The sequence below is a fragment of the Meriones unguiculatus genome, chromosome 10 (genome assembly GCF_030254825.1).
Source record: "Meriones unguiculatus strain TT.TT164.6M chromosome 10, Bangor_MerUng_6.1, whole genome shotgun sequence".
NCBI lineage: Eukaryota > Metazoa > Chordata > Mammalia > Rodentia > Muridae > Meriones > Meriones unguiculatus.
The window spans coordinates 26,376,915-26,397,936 of record NC_083358.1 but is presented as its reverse complement, the minus strand read 5'-3'; the positions used below and the strand labels follow the sequence as shown (position 1 = coordinate 26,397,936).

At 36.1% G+C, this 21,022-nt stretch overlaps 1 long non-coding RNA gene across 2 annotated transcripts; it reads right to left on the bottom strand.

Moving 5' to 3' along the window:
- Positions 1-1,084: 1,084 nt before the first annotated feature.
- Positions 1,085-14,451, bottom strand: LOC132657020 (uncharacterized). 2 transcript variants are annotated; one of them, XR_009594864.1, is made up of 4 exons: positions 14,329-14,451; positions 13,860-13,927; positions 2,127-2,248; positions 1,085-1,435 (listed from the first exon to the last, which is right to left on the bottom strand). It is a non-coding gene; the product is annotated as an uncharacterized LOC132657020 (long non-coding RNA). The 2 variants fall into 2 exon arrangements; XR_009594863.1 differs by having other exon boundaries at positions 14,319-14,443.
- Between the last annotated feature and the right edge of the window lie 6,571 nt (positions 14,452-21,022).

Below are 21,022 nucleotides of genomic sequence, written 5' to 3'. Positions count from 1 at the left end.
AGTGACTTCACCCTTTGCAATTTACATATGTTGAAGAAATAAAAGCCTTTTCAAGAGTCACTCTGGGCCCTGGGAGGCCTCAAAGGAGTATTAAGACCTTGAATTTTATGTGAGCTGTCTCAAATACAAACCACAATTCCTCCCTATAGAATACTAATGGCTTTTGTGTACGGTTATATTTTCTTGTGATTTTTTTTTTTTTTAAGGCTTGAAGCTGCCCACAAATAAAATAGCCTTTGTGCTGGTTGTTGGGAAATGTAACTCCAGCTCAGATGCAAAAAAGACAGGTTCCATTTGATGTTTTCTCACAGTCCAGTTTATCCTGAAATAATTAGCACATGCTTTAGAAGGCTCAGAGACAGGGCACACTGCAACTGCAGCTTGTGTTCCTATGAAATGTATCCAAAAGGAAATTTAAAATATCCAAGATGTAATTAGGGGTTGGCCTTTGAGATCTTTCAGTGGATTTTATTCAAATTATATTTTTCTCACAACTACTATTTCACTTTACTTTGTGGAAACATATGCTTGGTTTTAAATATCAATGGGATTCATTACCAGAGTTAAAAATTTAGGGAACACTGATTCCAAAGATTGTCCTGCATTTTCTTATATTAATCCATTCTTTTTTTGCAGTCATTTTTTTATTAATTACACTTTATTCACTTTGTATCCCCCCATAAGCCCCTCCCTCCTCTTCTCCAGATCCCACCCTCCCTCCCCCTTCTTCACACATGCCCCTCCCCAAGTCCACTGATAGGGGAGGTCCTCCTCTCCTTCTTTCTGATCTTAGTCTATCAGGTCACATCAGGATTGGCTGCATTGTTATCTTCTGTGGCCTGGTAAGGACTATTCATGGAGATATTAGTCCGTTCTTATACAATTCATATGTTTTCTAAGTTCTGGGATGATTGTAATCATGATAGAAAGACGAACGTGTAATGGTAAATTATCAATGAAGGGTTTTTTTAGTTGTTGTTATTTATTTAATTTTTATTTATTTTTTTTATTTTCTTATGGATCACACCAAACCCAGAGGTTAAGAAAAGCAACAATAAATAACACATTATGGAGCCAGGCAGCCTTAAATCTCATTCTCAAATCTGGATGCATTGTATGTCACTCCAAAACTCAACAAACAAGGCAAGAGAAAAGTAATTATGCCTGATTTTGTTTTGATTCTGTAGATAAGGTGAATGCTGCTTCTGGGCCTGCATTACTCAAGCTACTAGCCACTAGCCTTGCTAAGCTTTAGATGTGGGAAAGATGGTCATTCCAAACTTACATATAATATGAAGATAAAATATACACGATTTCAAACATATTTACTGTGAAATGACTTGACAAACTGACAAAGTTGCTCCCAGAGCCACTGTGAAACAGTTTCTGTTGATCTCTCTTCAATTAGGCCAGGTTCTTGAGATCTTTCTTTAGCCTGTCAAATCCAAGAACAACAAACAAGAATTGCCTTACCCTTGATATCACACTACCTTTAATGTCTGATCAAATCACCTTCTATATTTTAGTCAGAATTCTGTTGAGTAAGCTTAACAAGAGTTCCTCTACCATGGTAGAGGAACCATGGTGGATTCTGCTGAATCTTTCAGTCTAATTGACTGCACAGCCCAATTAACTTTGGCATGCTTAGAGTTGAGTTCATGCCTCTTCCATTGCAACCACTTGCCTAACGTCTGTCATACTCTCCTTAAAACTTTCCCAGAGTAAACAACTTTAAAAACATACAATAACAATAAGAAAGTTCATAATTTACAATATACTGGTTTAAATAAAATACATAATTAAAATTAATTTCATCTATCTCTTTTAATTTTTTATAAGGCAGATATTAGATATTAGAAAACATAATGTTGTACATTTGACCTGAATTAATTTTTTATTAGAAACTGTGCTCCAGGGGTCATGTTTGAAATCAATAACACAGAGCACTTTTCAGGTGTTTGGATGAACAGTCAGGGCTGTGACTCTTCCTTCTAACTAAACTAACACAGTTTCAAAAGTAAAATGTGCATATTATGAAAACATCTTAAATCTGGCAGGTCTGACAACACAAGCTTTTTGTGATTAATTTATCATAGCAATATTATACGGTAAAAACAATTACTAACCTGATAACATGGTAAGATGATGTAAAAAAGAAAGGCTTCCTGTTGAAGTACACAGCCAGTGCAAAGACGATTCACATCTCAAGGCTAAAATATCTCCAGTTGCTGTTGCATTGTACTGTCAACTGTCAGAGATACAATATATCCGCACATACTTTTCTTGGCTTCACTCCCATTTACTTTCCATGGTTCAAAATAAATGAAATGAACACTTTCTGAACATACTAAACATAAATTTCCAAATAAGCGACACATAAGTTAGGTATCACACACTGTCTGATAACATCACAAATGTCTTTCCCTGCCTTACCCAATATATAAATTATTTCTGTGCTGCATACCTACATATTATGTACTACTTGTCCATGAGGCATTGAGTAGACATGTTAGTCATCAGATTAACTGTTAAGTAATCATAAAGTTATTCATGTTCAAGTAAAAACTTTTAAGTAATTATGAATCCAAGTTCAAAAGTACTGATACAAAAAAAAAAGAAGACAAGACACCATAACACAGTATAGGTTAACTTGGAAAGCCTGTGCTACAACGGTACGGTGAACATAGGAAATGCCAATTTGCATAAACTTTTTGTTAGCATGCATAGATTTATGTGATATATATTTACACATAAATACTTCATGTAGTTGGACCCTGTCTGTGATTTTTCTAGTAGACACATGACCCCGTATGTTCCAAAATGGATTATCAAATGCTCAAAAGGCTCCAGAGCCTCCCTCTCTTTCTGCATACTATTTGTACTTTGTATTCACAAATAAACCATGATATGAATCGCACCCAAAGACCAAATCATATCCTCATCCCTCATTGTGCCTTATGTCACTTTGCTAAGTAAGCTCAGTTTCCATTCTCTGTTCCTCACTACCACAGTAAAGAACTTGAATTTTTGAGTATCCCTTGCAGGAACTACTTCATTCTCAAATATTGTGTTTTTCTGTGTACTTTCTCTTCTTCTTACACATAATTTTCCACTATTTTCAAAGTGACTAATTCATTTCAGTATTTTAAACTTACATCAAAATACATCTTTCTATCCTTCTCACTTCAGAATAATCCCAGGACTTTTACTAATAACAATGAATATGTAGTATAGAAAGTCTGACATCCTTTGTAGTCAGACAGTTTCGCTGCTTATAAGCACAGTCTTCCCCAGTCTTCTTTCTTTGTGGTCCGAGATATGCTGTGTGGTTTATCTTACTGAATAATTTGGAAGGTAATGATGAGCTCGGCATTTTCTGGAGCACTTGTAGGAAACATGTGATCCACACTGGCCTTACTTCCATGTCTGGCTGTTGGCATTGTATTTGACAGATCCATGGTCTAGGTACCTGTCCACACAGTCTCTGAACATTCATAAGTCCAATGTAGATTTCCTCACATAATCATTTGTTTCAATAGTCTGTACAAAAGACTTTCATTAGGATACGTTATGTATGCCGTGTCTGTGATTATGTCTGAAAAGAAATGACTATTTCTTTTTCATGATCTCTGTTTTGTTCATCATCTGAATACAGGATGTGCTGATGAACATAAAAAATAATGACATCCTTGTTTTGATGGCTTTTAGTGAATAAAAAGTACTTTTGCTCTTGATTAATTGTACCGAGAACAACTAACCTACTAGAACAATCTGTTCAATTCAGGTAAACTGTATGAGAAGAGACATAATCAGCTTTCTTTATTAGCTACTGGGTTGTTGAGTCTATTCCAAATGACTGAATAAAGAAGATGTAAAAAGAATAGAGTATGCACCTTTGGAGTGGCCAACGTAAGGATAAGTGATGGTAACCTAAAAGGTTACAAAACTTGTGGCCTAAGCAACAAATAAACAGACATTTCACAATGAATTGACCAATAAGGGTGATTTTTTTAATTTATTTTTTTTCTCAATTTATTCATTATTTATCCAGACTGAAGCCCAATCCCTCAACTCCTCCCATTCACACCCTCCCTCTCTCTTTTCCTCTATCCCCTTCCCCTAGTCCACTAAAAGGGGAAGTTCTCCTCTGCCATCTGCCCATAGCCTATCAAATGTCATCATGACTACCTGGATCCTCTTCCTCTGTGGCCTGGCAAGACCGTATCACCAGGGACAAGTGATCAAAAAGCAGGCAATAGAATTTATGAGAGAGGTACCCCTGCTTTCCTTACTCCAACCCACATGGAGACTGAGCTACCAATTGGCTACATCTAAACAGGCAGTCTAGGTGGGCTTTGTGCATGCTCCTCGGTTGGTGCATCAGTCTCTGCAGGACCCCCTTGGCTCAGATTTTTTAGCATTGTTGGTCTACTTGTGGGGATCCTGTTCCCTCCACTTCTTTATATCTGCCCCTCCTTCTTCTTTCATAAGACTCCCTGCACTCTGCTCAAAGTTTGACTGTGAGTCTCAGCATTTGCTTAGATTCCCTGTTGGGTGGAGCCTTTCAGAGGACCCTAAAGTTTCCTGTTCTCTACTTCTTCTAGTGTCTTTCCTATTTGCCATTCTGAATGAGATTTGAGCCTTTTCACGGTCCTCCTTAGTGTCTAGCTTCTTTAGTTCTGTCGATTTTAGTATGGCAGTTCTATATTATACCACTAATATGCAATTATAAGTAAGTGCATACCATGAGATTTTTATCCTTATGTTTCCTTAGAAATTTATAGCCATTGGTTTTATAGTCAGTAATCCTATCTCTAAGAATGAAACCATAATTGGGAGAGTTTTGACTCAATCAGGAGCCTCAATAATTATCAGATTTACATTTAAAATTATGCAAACCATTGACCTGTTCTAAAAGCTTGTCTCTTGCAAAGCTAGATATTGTTGTCCTTGAAATCTTCAAAAAAAATTCTTGATGATTCAGTGAATTTTTCATTTTCTCTCGGTTAACTGAATACACTCCACATAGGAAGAAAACAGCATTTTATATGTTTTACAGGCTATATGGAGAACATAAAATTTAGAAATAAAGCACATAAAAGCTTAATCTTTTTTATCTGGAGGAAAAATACCTATGGTTGTTGGGTGAGCATTGATAGAAAGTTCTTGGTATGTTCTAACAAGTAAGAAGTAAGAGAACTTCTGACTTATTCTTCTGAAGCTGAATAGGTTAAATCTGCCAAAATGTTTGACCAATATTATAAAGCTTCTCACAAGCAAGACAACAGGACCCTAACATGAAAAAGTATGAGCTTTATTTAAAATTGAACTAGAAAGCTGTAATGCAAGCTGTTCAGTAGCTATCACAAAACACAGAGGAAACATGTTTGGCTCACTGTGCTGAAGACCATCATAACATAGACTTAAATTTATTTCTGTTCATTTGGAAGTAGTTTCATGGTTTTAGAATTTAGTTTTCTGACTCATGGTGGTTCTTATTAAGTGCTCCCCATTGTGTCTGTTCATCTCATCATCCCACCTTCTCTCCTGTGCTCCAGTTTCTAATGGTTTCCTTTTCACAGCTCACTAGATACCCAAGAGTTTCTGGCAATAAAAGAGTCAGGCTTGTCCTAAAAGTGTACTAGAAATGGAAGGAATTCTTAGAGCCTGAATGGTAATTGGCTTCTCATACAGATGATGAAACTAAGATTGGAGATAGGATGGCTTTTCTAATGTCATTAGGCAAGGTTGTCCTGAGGGAGGGCTGGAGACAAGGCCCAATCAGATCAGCAGAGGTGTGCTGTCAGCAGGAAGCCTCTGCTGGCTTTTCCGGGCTTTGTCTCTGTTTTAATGAACTTAGCTGTGAATGTGATATTTACCAAGGTCTTCTCTACTATTAACCCTCATGAAAAACAGATGCTTTCTTCCTTTGGAAGGGAAAAATAGGCTTTATTAGTAGGTAAAAATTATTGGAAAATTATATAAGAAACCCAAAACAAGGTCTCAATTTACATCTGTGAGACTCCAGCTCTTACTAATTTTTACCTTTCCAAATCTCATCCATTACTGTACATCCCATCAGAGGAGCAATCAAAACTATTCTAGAATTATTTCTTCTTTAATCCTTGAAACAGAGGGACTCTTTCACCTCTCAGGTAAGCGTAAAGTGAGAATATTTCATACTTCTCCCAGTAGCTGTTGAGTTTCTCCTATGACTCTCCTATGATTTTATATCTGTAGACAGTATATTCACTCAGCTAGAAGCCATGTCTTATATAAGGTATCGATTTCTCTGCAATTCATGAGTGGAGGAGGCTTACATTTGTTGAGTTCTTATAATGAGCCATTTCCTCTGCAGATAATTTTACAGATACCATTTCATTTACTCCTCATGAAAACCCCTTTGTGCAGGACTTCCTACCCCCATTTCACATCAGAGGAAACAAAATTAAAAGCGGGAAAAAAATATCTCTAAGAGCTCAGATTTAATGAATGATAAAACAGACATTTGAAACATTCTTCTTTCACCAACAGTTTTTCCAGTAAACAAAGTTTATTGCCACAAAATTCGGCATTGAATAAACTCATGACTTTCTGAATATTTAACTTTTTAAAATTTAATGTAGGTAGGAACATGCATGGTATATATTAATGCATGTAAGTCTAAATGCTGTGAGTTCACAAGAATGACTTTGTCTTAAAAATTATTTCCTTTTGGATTTTTAAATATAGCTTGTAATTGTCAGCATAAACAGTGTCTAAATCTGTATTTTGTATCTAATTTATATGTTGTAAGGGAAGAATGTGCTCAGACAAGGAAGCTGGCCAGTTCTAAATATCATTTCCAGTCACTCTGTGCAGTGCCTCAGAATAGCTTTTGATGCATGATTTAACACAACCCTCTAAGACAGACACTAAATTTGGAACACTTTTTTAATACAAAAATATGGCTATATTAATAGGATATGATATTAGTGAAAAAAAATTTAATGAAATTTTAGTAGTTAGTTTTGAGTATTTTCCTTACAGCAGATATCAAGTCTGCTTCTCCACTAATAAACAACAAGCATGAACTTTGCACAAAGCTATCATTTTTTATCAATTATAGTTGTTTTTAAATCTTCAGTATTGCCTATCCAAATTCAAACGTGGGGCAATACATGTTATGGGAGGTTTTTCCTCCCACACTGAAATTCCTGTAATAATGACTCATGAGACTCAAGATAATTATTTACAAATACCTAGGCCACTTAGCTAGGCTCTTCTCTTACTAGCTCATAAATTACAATAATCCATTATACTAATCTATATTTTGCCATGTGGCTGGTTACCTGAGCTCAGGCACGATGTGTCCATCCTCCTCACATTTATTGGTTAAATCTCCCATGTCTGACTCTATGCCACAGTTGCTTAGCCTGCTGGATATACACTTCCTACTTCCTGCCTCAGCTGTCAGCCATCGTGTTTGTCACTGTCGGGTGACGTTTCCATACAGACACATATATTCTCTCAAAAAAACATACTCAAACTTTTCTACCAGTTTTTCCTGCAAGTTGTAATGCTTTCTAAGCAATGCTGAAGAGGTATGCAAGTATGTTTTGCACTTGGAAGTGAGTCTAGTGAATAAAGTTGGCATCCTTGTTCTAGTAAAAGAAAGAGTTTAAAGTAGAGCATTAATGGAAAAGTTTCAATATGCAAGTCAGGGTTAGCCTCCTGACATACTATGGAGTAACAAAGCTTTGGAATTGTACAACAAGAAATTTTATCAACACTGAAAGAATGAATTCCTAGAAAAAAGGTACTTACTACCAGCTCAAATGACCATAGACAATAACTTTTTTTCATAGCTATATGATCAGCATGACAATAAGAATTTCTGAATATATGGATAAATGTTATCAATATTTAACAGACTGCTGAGAAAGGATTGTACGTAAATTGCATGCCTCTCCATATTCAATAACTGTAGTGTTGAAGACTGTCTAATATTTAATAATAGTAGTTTGTGTAGAGCTCATTATAGTTTCCTTCAAAACAAATAATGGTTTGTGTGTACACAATCAATTAATGGTACAGTTCAATGATTTGAGAATAATATGTTATATCATCATGTTAAATTATATTAGAAATTATTTTTGCCCTATTCGTTTGCTGATACACCAGTGCTAACTATAATGTGATAGACTGAAAAAAAATAACACTTTTTATGAGACTATCTCACAGCATTCTAAAAATATTTATTACTATGATTGCTTGTATAATTCAGAGCCCTAAAGCTGACAATGCTGTGAACGAATAGCTAGTGCACTGGAAGATGAGCCTTGTCTAAATCAGAATCAGGGAAGGTAAAAGCCTAAAGGGAAACACCAGCTGGACAATACGTAAGAATCCAAGGAGAACTGGGGTTGAAGAAGTCATATTATAATCTTTGTTGATTTAGATGTATTATTATTTTCTTTTGAGAATTTAACATATGTGAGCAATATTTACTTCACCTGCTCCCTTCCTTCTCCTTTCTCTAACACCTCCAGTAACTCCACCTCACACCTGAATCCTTCTCAGGTTCTCACCCTCTTATTCTTTTGTTTCGCTGCTTGCAATAATAAAATATGAATTCAAAGAGAAATGCCTTCATGATTTTTTGTATACTTTTTCTTTTTAATTAATTACTGTTTATTCACTTTGTATCCCACCTGTAGCTCCCGCCCTTTTCCCCTCCCAACCCCACCTTCCTACCCCCTTCTCGACCCATGTCCCTCCCCAAGTCCACTGATGGGAAGGTCCCCCTCTCCTTTCTTCTGATCCTAGTCTATCAGGTCTCATCAGGAGTGGCTGCATTGTCTTCTTCTGTGGCCTGGTAAGGCTGCTCCCCCCTCAGGTAGAGGTGATCAAAGAACAGGCCAGTCAGTTCCTGTCAGATACAGTCCCTGTTTCCATTACTATGGAACCAACTTGGACACTGAACTGCCATGGGCTACATCTGTGCAGGAGTTCTAGGTTATCTCCATGCACAGTCCTTGGTTGGAATATCAGTCTCAGAAAAGACCCCTCTGCCCAGAATTTTTGGTTTTGTTGTTCTACTTGTGGAACTCCTGTCCTCTAAACAAACTTTGAAAACTTTTTTTTTTTTTTTTACAAAAAGGAAAGTTCTTCACTTGGGGATAGTTCTGTGGGTAAAGCACTTATTATTCAAAGATGAGAACAATGCTTTGATCATTAAAAACCATGAAAAAATCTGGGCATGGTGGCATAAGCTTGTACTCTCAGAATTGGGAAAAATGGAGACAAGAGGAATGTTGAGGATCACTGATCAGTCAGCCACATCTCAATGGCCAGCCCCAGTTTTTAGTGAAAAACCAAAAACACCAAGAAAATGAATTTGCAAAATGATACCCTAAGGTGACTTCTGACCCCCACAAAGACGGGCACAGATGTGCATGTCCACCAACTTCACACACACACACACACAAACACACACACACACTCTCCCCCCCCCTCTCACACACACACACACACACACACACACACACACACACACACATACAAAGCACACACACACAAGGCAGCAACATCAGCACTTGAAGGGCATATTTAGACAACAATTGTCATTCAGCACACATTAACTATGAAGTAGTAAGTAAACATGAGGATTGTAACATTCAGTAATTTAGACAGAGGCAGTGTCCTCACTGTGTCCTCACAGCTTGGAGCTCATGAAAACACAAAGAGAAAGCTAAGATGTGCTGTTCATCTGTGTGTCTGTCCATGCTGTCCATGTGTATGTGTGTTCCAAGAAGAAACCATACCTAATGCAAGCTTTCTTAGCCATTCTTTTATCCTCAGAGAAGAAATTCCCCGACAGCCACATTTGTTCCCTGTCAGAAATTCCCTGACAGTTACACTTAAGCTATGCAATGGTTCTAATGTTAGGATTTTTTTCTTGTAGTTGGATGACTATTTCCACTATCACTATAAGCTTGGGTTCCATTTTCATATTAAATAAAAATGAAAATAGCACATTTCTGGATGTTTTGTTTTAAAAATAACCCCTTAGCCCCTGATTTTCTTTCTCTTTCTTCTCCCTTCCCTTCCCTTCTAATCTCTTTTAGACATTCAGCATCACAGAGTCCAACATAAATCACAAAGCACTGTGCGTCAGGGAACTCCTAAGTTATGAACAGAAATTGTAAGAAGTTCATCTAGGTATTTTTTTTAACTTCATCAATAATCAGTGGAAAACTTCTCAGGACCTAAATTTCCTTTCCTAAGAGCATAAAGAAAAAAACTTTTTAAAATTCTATGACTTAAACAAACATAATTTGAGTGATTGGTGTGATAACAAAACAGTAAGTTCATCTCAGTGACTGAATTTGATTCTTGAACTCTGTTCTGCTCCCTAACAGGTGTTAAGTGGGATCACAGAGACAAACTCTTCCTTGTGCATTCTAATATCATTTGAGTATATATTTCTATTATCTAAGCAAACATAAATCTCAATGTCACTTCAAATGAAAGATAAACCGTCAGATTTCCATAGTGGTTTCCTGATTGCTGGCTTCTTGTAGAAATTAATTCCCAGAAATACATATTTAGTCTGTGCACAGGTAGTACATTACTGCAAAGTAATATGTATGTGAGTGATTTGTAATAGTTTAGGAATGCCTAATGTTCCCAATTAATTGATTAAGATAACAGCAAATACCAGGAAGCACTTCATGTCATCCGAGTGTCTTTTTTCTTCTTCCAACAGATATTGAATTTTTTTTAAAACAGTTGTTTCAAAGCAAAATGGAGCATGAATCTTAACAGCAGATTATTTCAGCCATGAAGTTATTTATAAATTACTGTTATTCAAAGCTTATCCATGGACATTTTAAATAGCTATAATTCAACTTGTTTTACCTCTGGCTCGATAATTCTGCTGCTGGGAACTTGTGTCTTGATGCCAACATTACACAATTACACATTTATATAAAAAGTAGAAAATATATAATAAATATTCTGTGTGTATCATATTCAATTATTAATTAAAATGTTTCAAAAGCATATAAGATGATAGGTATCTATCTCAACTCTAATGATGATGTACATTTTACTTATCCATTAAGGGATCAACCACCACCTTTTTGGGAAATGGATTTTAAGTTCTCAAGTCTAGATTGGTAGATTAGTCCTGAATCAAGATATTCACCTCACTGGAGAGCTCTAAAGCATTAGACTCTGAGGCCCTCCTCCTCCTCATAATGATTTTCATAATTATTGCAATAAATGAAATGTAAAGAATACAAAATAAATTTAAAAGATGCGCCATTGTTCTTGAAGCACCAGTAAGTTTCTGGTTTGTGCCTCTTGCCCCTCCCCCCTTTTTTTTCTTTTTATACCAGTTATTCTCAATCTTTCTAACACTGTGACACTTTAATACAGTTCCTCATGTCATGGTGACTCCCAACCATAAAATTATTTTTGTTGCTACTTCATGACTGTAACTTTGCTACTTCTGGGAATCATAATGTTAACATTACTGAAGATACAGGTTTAACAAAGGAGTAGCCAATCACAGGTTGAGAAGTGAAGTTCTACACCAAAAATAAAATCTAGGTGAATGTCAGCTTGACAAGCAATCCAGGATAAGTCCCAAAACATATATTATGGCATATGCATGGAAGTTTGCCTTCTTCTACAGTATTCTCTAGACAAGTGACCTTTAACATTTGAGATAATGAAACTCAAAAATAAAGTCTTCATTGCCTGGCTTTATGATAATTGTTCAGTTATACCTATACATGACCTATGACTACTTCCCTAGAAATCACAGATGTCCTATCTCATATTCATGTAACCACAAACAGTGAAAAAAATAAGCCATGAATGTGAAAGAAAGCAAGAACTGGTATGTGGGATCCTTTGGAGACAGAAAAGTAAATGTAGAAATGACGTAATTATATTCTCAATAGAAAGAAATATTAAAAATTTGTATAAGGTTAATGGCACCAAAGAACATATTATTTGGTGGCACATATCCAGCAAAGGACCTGGCATGAATTTTAGAAGATATTAAAGAGTTTTCTGTGATGAAAAACAGTTTTATAAGAGAGAAAGTAATAAAAGGGGGTGTGGTCCAGGAAGCGAGTAAAAAAAAAGCCCCCATAGCTTGCCTAGACTCTGTCCTTTTAGAAGATCTTTTATAAGAAAGCCAAATTAAATGGGCGTAGAGGAAACTGAAAGAACACACACAAACAAACCCTTGTACACTCACACACACAAACACACACATGTAGTATGTTAATCTGTGGCTACCTATACATTTTTCACAAATATTAGCACCATTTGCCTTTGACTGTCAGTTACTGAGGCTTATCTTATCTTCTTTGTTTATAGCATCTGGTTTTACTCCTTTCATTAACTCATGCCCATTCTCCAACTTCCTTTGTGAGATCCAGATCATTGAAGCTTCCAAGATAGGAGTTTGTCAGACTTTGACCTTTTTTCATATAGACCTGTGTCATGCAAAGATGTGTTTTTTTATGACTATTGCCTTTTCTACTGCTTATGAAGCGCAGAGAAAATGTCCTGGGAGCTAAATAGAATGTATTACACTTGTGTTTGCTCTCCTTTGTTTAGTCTCCCATCTATCTTAGTAAAACTTCCATAATCCACTGGAAAATACAATGAAGCAATCAAATAAAATGGTTGAGAGCCTTTTGCTTAAAATGCTAAAGCTGAGTGCAATACTTGTCTTAATAAATAAGTAAACCTCCCATTATCCAGTTCAAAGGAGGGAGAGGGAATCGACATAGGAACACACCGAATAAAGAATTCTCCCCAAAATAAAATTGCAGAGGGAGAGCAGACTAGGGACAGATACTTGGTTTGGAGTCTCAATAGCGGATGCTCTTTGGTGACATTAATTAGTGTTACATATATAACATAGTAAGATAAATAAATCTCAGCTGGATGTGTACAAATATACATTCAGGTACAATCACAAATGACTATTAATAAAATTTCCACAAATATAAAAAGAGTGTTCATAGCATGCTCTGTGAATAGCAAATATCTCATTTAACCAAGCCTAATTTAAATTCTGCAGCATAGCAATTTAGCATACTCTCACTGAAGTGGAAGCCACCTAGTCTTAAAATTCATGAAGTGGGTTAGAACATGATTGCCTTTGTGATGTATTCAAAAAGAGTATTTTGGGAAGTACATGTGTGTTCCCATAAATACAAGAAATAAAATTTGGGAATAGAAGCAAGAGAAATTACTCAGATATTAAAGCTTAGATATTTAAAAAAAATACTCTGATTTCTACAAGTCTGCTGCACATCAGATCAAAATGAAATTTTAGATTTTTGTTGTGTGTTAGGAAATTTTACACACTTTTTTTCTCAGTTATCTAGGGGTTATGCAGATGAAATGCAATACAAATGTTTTAGAAAGTAAAACTACTTATGGAATGCATAGGTGCAAGTTTTGTCTCCTGTATTCTTTTGGACATTCGAAGAGGAATTGACATCAGTGTTGCAAAACTCTTCCAAAGTACAGAGGAAAAAATGTATCACGGTGCATTCCTGATGCCAACATAACTCTCTCTCAACGAAGACAAAGGCATCGCATGAAAATAGCAAATTAGTATCTATTGTGCAATCAAATTCTGTCCAGTAGCATGTAAAAAAATCAAACACCAGGAATAAGTTCTTATTAAATATCAAAAAATGAATTAGTTCAATATGGCACATTAAAAGAAGAAAAAAAATCTCATTGGTCAGAGGCAGCCAACATTCCTTCATGGTATGAATACTCAACTCTAAATAAAGCATTTCCCCCAGCATTCTAAAAGGAATGTGTAACAGACTTACAGCTAACATCTGCACCTCCTTCCTAGAGACAAGAACAACGCAGCCAAACACTCATGTCACCTATTCTCCTGTAATCGCAAGAACAACTAGGTAAGAACAAGAAATGAGAAAAAAAGTAATGTAAAATAAATAAGATCTTATATATGAGAATCAATATCAAATGCATAATATCGATTACATATGATAAATAAACAATAGCATATGCATTAGAAGGTAGGACATAAAATATTTCTAGTTAAATATGGTTTGCTATTGATTATAGAAAGTGTACAGGATTCTGTTAAAAAAATTGAAGTTAGATTTCTAAATTAAGCAAGGTTTTAGAACATAAAACCAGTACAAAAAAAGAAATCACATTTCTGTATATTTACAAGAGCATTCAAAATGAAATTGAGGAAAAAAAAAGTTTATCTTTTCCTTTAGAACAATTTATGTTGGAATAAAGGTGTCTCCACATACGTTCAAATACCTGATTCTCCTGTCTCAGTTTCCTTCTTCCTGAGATTCCAAGTATAAATGCAACTACATTTAGAAATAATCCAGACAAGCCAAAATGACTGAAGAAAAGAAAACTAGAGGCTCCGTTTTTCCCCATTTCAAAACCGGCTACTGAAGAGTGGTATGAACAGTAGAGCGACGGACTGAGAACAGGCATTCCTATTGGCTTTGTAGAATTTCCAGAAAGAATCAGGTCCATACACACTTAAAATATTCTTCATGGTACTAAGACCTGTCAATAGCAAATATATCTTTTTAACAAATGTTCACCATATGCACAAGAGTAAAGTTGAAACTTTGCCTCAAAATGTTGTTTTTTTTTTTTTAACCCTCAAAATAGACTAGAGATATAAATATTATAGCTAGGCATACAAAATTTTGTAATCTTGAATTTGGCAAAAATTCCTTGACAGAACACCAAATCATATGGAATACAGGAAAAAAATGGCCAAAATTCAATAGTTAAAATTCAAATTTATGATACGAAGGACATCAAGCAGCAAATGAAATCCTAATTCACAGAGTAGGAGAAGATACTTAACTATCAAATACTTACAAATTGGGTACCTGTTCAGGGACACTTCTTCATAATACAATAACAAGCCTACTTTGAACCTAAAAAGGCAATCAGATTGCCCACTTCCAATGCGGCATTTGAGTAAAACGCACCTTATGGATGTAATACTGGATCTCAGTCTTGCTCTTTTGAAGGGAAGAAAAGAAACAGCAAATTCTGTGGGGACTGGAGAAAGAGGTGCTATCGAGATTAAACTACGGCAGAAGCTTAGGGAAGAATGAGAAATTTGTTATAAAAGATAATTAGATTATTTCGTTGTTATTTTATTTTATTTATTTTAGCAGTTGAAATCCCTGCAGTAGGCCACTATTTTCAAACATCTTTTGTTGGCCTTCCTGATCTGGTGGAAAGGGGTCCAGGAGAGAGAAGGATATTCTGAGACACTGGAGCCCAGCAACCACACAACTCTGAATGGAGGCTTCCTCAGCAGAGACTCTACATTTCCTGGGGTAGGGTTACCCCAACCTCTGATGAGCTTAGGAGCTTTGGAGCCTGAGCTTCCCTCCTTCTTTGCTTCATCTGATAATGTAGTCACACCATGCAGTACATTTCTTAAAAGAAATTTGTTGGAGAGATGAATCCAGGAGAGGAGAGGCAAATCCAAAAGTGGTTACCTCTGCTCCCAGGAAAAGACTGCAGAGAACTGGTCAAACACAGCCTTTATATAGGAATTTTTTTAAGGGGGTGGAGCTTTCTAGGGCAGAGATTTCCAGCATGAGGAATGATGGGATTTCCAATCCTGAGTTTTGGGGACCTTAGGGATTGGTGGTGGTTAAGGGCCTATTAATTCATGTCCTAATGGGTTTGTTTACACAGACTTGAACTCTAAATAAATCAGCTTTCCTTTACTAAACTATGAATTTATACCAAGGTGTTAGGTTTGTTTTTTGTTTGTTTGTTTGTTTGTTTGTTTGTTTGTTTTTTAGTTCTGGTCCCTGGCTGGCAGTGTGAAACCATGTGAAACTTTCTGCCTCAGAGGAATGGCTAGTTTATGTATTGTCACAAAGGCAGTTCTGCTGGCTGCATCTCACAGACTAGCTCCAGGTAATCCCACACCCAACTCCTGAGCTTCCTGTCTACAGCAACCACAGGTGAGGCCTCAGATGCTGCTGCTTTCTCTGTGGCTTCAGCATCTCAGTTTCTCCAAGCATCTGATCTCAGGGGTCAAGGCTGTTGGAGGTGTGGCCAGCAGCACAGCCTAAAGATCCCAAGCACCCCATTCAGGGACCACAGGGGGTGGCACCCAGGGGAGCTGAAGAGCTGAAAAAGGAAAGTTAGAGGGGGTAGACCAGAGGCAAAACTTGAAGCTGCCCCGCCTGGCTGCTGAAGCTCCTCAGCAGGGGCAGGGACGCTTTCCTGCAAAGTAAACAAAGTCTATGGAAGTATGCAAAGTAAACCAAAGAAGTCTGCCTCTGCGAAGGGAGGCTTTCCCTGCCACGAATAGCCAAATTCTTTTACAAGCTTTTGTCACTCAGTGCAGTCTCTGTGTTTCTAATATCTATTTCATTTTAAACTGAAGAGCTCAGAGGCAGGATTTCAACAAGCCGCTGTGCCTAGTATGAAACTTGGCATTTTTTGAATTTCTAAAAATACGAAAATGGGTAAATGATTAGCTAAAATTTGATTCCAAGTATAGGGAGCGACATGACATAATACTCCTTGGTAATACTGACCCTCAAAACAAAACAAAACAAAAAAAAGAAAAAAAGAAAACCTAAACTAACCAAAATAATTCTAATACTATGGTAAAATGCAGGGAATAAGATTGTGTTTGGTCTATATTGAGCATGACATTAACTAGGTAAAGGATTTAATCAATGTATTAATTACCAGGCATTAAGTGGCTTTTGTGTATCTGAGGGCATATTAGAAGCTTTAATTGCTGTAAAAGCCTACTCTATAAAATATTACCAGCCATAAACTGTAATACATGTCATCAAATTATTAGCAACTGTTAGAAAGGGGACATGAATAAAAGGAACACAACACGTTAAATTTATTCGGTGATTATAAGCTTTTTAATTTTATATTTGTAGTTTCCAATTAAAAGAGCAAAATCCATCATTTCACAAAGTTACCTCAGTTCTTGGCCACCTCTTCCCAATCATTTAAAAAAAATTATGTCATAAAATTGTGTTACACCTTAATCTCAATTGTCAACAAGTTTGAAATGGAACTCATTATTATGATTATTATTTTTACTTTTGTGATTATTTAATCATACCGTCTTTTCTTTTCCTTTCCTCCTCCCAAATCCTTGAACATACCTCCCTTTGCTCTCTTTCAAACACATGGCCTCTCTTTTCATTAATTGTTGTTACACGTATGTATATATTTATGTATATATTAGACATAATTAATCAATTAAATAAATATAATGTAATATTATTAATTATATGTGGTCTGTAATATAATTAATAATATATGTATTATATACATACATATATAATATAACATGCTCAGTTTATATAACATTACTTGTACATGATTTTAAGGCTGACCATTTGGATAACCAATTGGAACACCAACTGGTGTGACCTTCCATGAAATTTGTAGGTGCTATTCAAGGCTAGATGAGAATGAAAGGATCCAGTTCCAATGCAACAGGAATTGTTGACTCGTATGACGAGGAAAGCATACATTTGCATATCCCTCCTCAATTGTCTCTCTCTGCCTAGCTTCCCTCTAAAGATACAGCATGAATTCATCCACCTACAAAGCAGCTGAAAGATCCTCAGTGTGAGTAACTAAATATATCTGGTACTTTAATCTTGGGCTTTGTTATCTTCATAATTGTGAAACAAGGGATGAAGGTGCTAGTTCGGAAGCAGCTTGGCTTATCTGCGTTTCATTAAGTGATGTCTTCAGTTATAGGACCTTAAAACAGGTAATAGAAAGAAACAACAGCAATCAGTTGTGCTGTTTGGAAGGTGTTCCATGGGACTGGCCAATGACTCCACAAGATATAACTCATTCCTGGCTTAAGATGTCTAGTTGAAGCATTGCCTCAATTCCATTTAGATTCTTTCCACATATTTATATATTTTTGTAAGCTTCTGCAGTAGTAGATTTCCATATGGCCCCTCAAATGGCCTTACCATTAGTTGTCCTTTCTCACAGTCCTTCCTTCTCTCCTCTCCCTTCTATTTAATTCTCCTATTCCAGTTTTTCCATTTTCTCTACATAACACTATACTCCTTTTCCTTGGAGAGAGTTATTCTCCAACTTGTTTTCTAACTAGATGATTAATCTCTATGTTTACTCAGACAGCAGCACACACATCAAAAACTTAAAAAGTAACGTACACATGTAAGAGAAAACAGAGGATTTGTCTCTTTGGGTGTAGGTTAATTACATCAGTCAGGATGATTATCTTCTAGTTTCACCCACTTAACTGTGAACTTCATAATTCAATTTTTCTTAATAGCTCCATAATATCCTATCATGTAAAAGTATTATATTTTTATATCTATTTTCTTCTGCCATTTATAGTTGTAATAAATGTCCGAGTGTTCTCTGACTACTGATATTAAAATATGCATCTTTGGCATAATAGCCTTTGACCTTCAGATACCATTTCCTTATTGAATTATTGTTGTCAGAATCTGCTATGCCTTGAATGTGGCTCAAGTGTGTCTAACAAAAGTTTGTACGTTTGTGTTTAGTTCTCAGAGTGGAAATACTGAGGAGTGTTGGAACTTTAAGATATGGGTCTTACTAGAAGGTTTTATTTTTTCTTAGGGTCAATACAGTCCTTCTGGAAATGAATAGTTCCTATGAAAGCAGACTAGTAGAAAAAACTGATCACTCTTGGATCTCTGACTTCCTGTCTCATCATGTGAACTCTTGGTCATGCCCTGCATCTGTGCTATCATTTCCCATGAGGTCTTCCCTAGGGATGAGCACCTTTGAGAACTGAAAGCTAAATAAGCTTATGAGTTGTCTCTTTTTTCTGAGGACAGATGTCATATATCCCAAGCTCCCTTTATACTCCTTAAGTAGCTAAAGGTAACCTTAAACTTCCAATCATCATGACTCCAGGTCCTTTCCAATGCTGAAATTATGGGCTTGTGCTATTATACCCAAAACAGAGCATCATGCATTAAAGGCAAAGCTCTCTACCTATTTACTCACATCCCCATTATCTATGGTATAACTGACAGTGTGAAGGCCGAGCCTCTTTGTTACCATTATGGGATTTAGAATCAACCAGAAGTGTAGTTGTATATTTTAGGGTGTTTATAAGGAAAGATAGAGCAAGAGAATGAGAGGGAGAGAGAAAGAGTGAGAGAAAGCAAACATTGATAAGAGGGTTGGAGACTAGGACTGAGTAAAAATAAACAAAAACAAACAAACAAACAAACAAAACAAAAACACAAGAACAGATATTCACCTCTGCTTTCTGATTATAGATGCAATGTGACCAGCTGCCTTATGAATCTGCCAATATAGACCGCACTTTTTTTGCCAAAGTGCTTTCCCATCAGGTTTGTTGATGATACTCCCAATATATATATATATATATATATATATATATATATATATATATATATATATCCCCTTCCTTAAATTGCCCAGGTTAAGTATCTAAGTATCTTGGCATCTTGGCACCGCAACGAACATAACTGAAACATCCAGTTTCAAGTTATTACAAGGAAAAACTGATACAGAAGTTCATAGATTATAAACCATTGGGCTTTTCTCTGGTGTTTTTAATTTATTGCTTTTTACTGTCTTTTTACGTGGCTATCTCTCCCCTGCCCCATACTTACATTGCTTTTGTTTTTAGCAGTAAATGACCACTGAAGAAAGTCTAAACATACACATCTTCTACATTCAGTAGCACACCCCTCCTTTCTGATGTTCTTCAATTTACACTGTGTGCTGTGGTTCAATTCTGATAGCATCACACTTAAAATTAATGGTGCTATTCATTTATTGTAATTCAAGACGAAGTCTCACAGCTTTGGTGAGTTTCAATGTCTTTATTTCATTTGCATGTTTAAAGCATATTTTCCTGCCTGCAGGATTGTAGATCTCAATGTTTTTATTTATTCAGCACTTTGAAAATCTTCCTCCGTTGTCTTCTGACCTACATTCTCTGCTTCGGGTGAGAAGACAACTATCATACATAATCATCATGTCACTGATTAAAACATCATTTCTCACCCTGTGGCATATTTCAGTTTTATCTTTATCTTTATTTGTTAATTTTTATTTTTAGTATGGTACAGATACAGTGACTAGCTTCATTATCTCTGTGTTCATCTTGCATAATATTTGCTGAAGTTTTGAGGCTGCTGTCTTTATAGCTTCAGGATTCTAAAACTTCGGCTGTTATCTGCTCACAGATTTCTGCTTTACCTCTTGCCTCTCATTTGAGAGTTGTATGTTCACACTCTCTATATAATTTTATAGTGCTTATTGGGTGTTGAAATATTCTTCTTAATTTCATTTTGAATTGGTTTTATCCTGCTTTTACAGTAGCTCAGTAAGTAAGCACAAAATTGAAGCAATTTTGATAGTTCCACTGTATTGAACAAAAGTGTAACATGTGTCTTATATCTAACCAGCAGAAATATGATAACATGTAAATCTGCAGTAACCATTGTTCTAGAGTCCCTTTTTTTTTTCCTTCTCTCTTGCTGTTCTCTTCAGAGACAGGCTTTGAAGATGCAAATGTCCATTAATCCTCTAGCTGCAGGGAAAGGAGTCTGAACAATCTGGAGGGGCTTGGCTGTGATTTGTTTCTTTAGAGGGGAACCTCTAATACTGGCCATGTGAATTCCTCAGCAGACGACTTGTGTAGGCTAAATACACTTCTAACTCGGGATCTTGTAATAGTAAATATGTCTTCTTTGAGGCTGCTAACATTGTGACATGTTAACATTGCTATACAAGCATAATAAAATGTCCTGTCTTTCATGACCAAACCTTTGGCAGAGTACAGGGAATCATAAGAAAGAAGGGGAGTTAGTCTGATGGGGAAAGGATAGGAGCTCCACAAGGACCAAATATATCTGGGCACAGGGTCTTTTCTGAGACTGACATTCAACCAAGGACCATGTATGGATATAACCTAGAACCT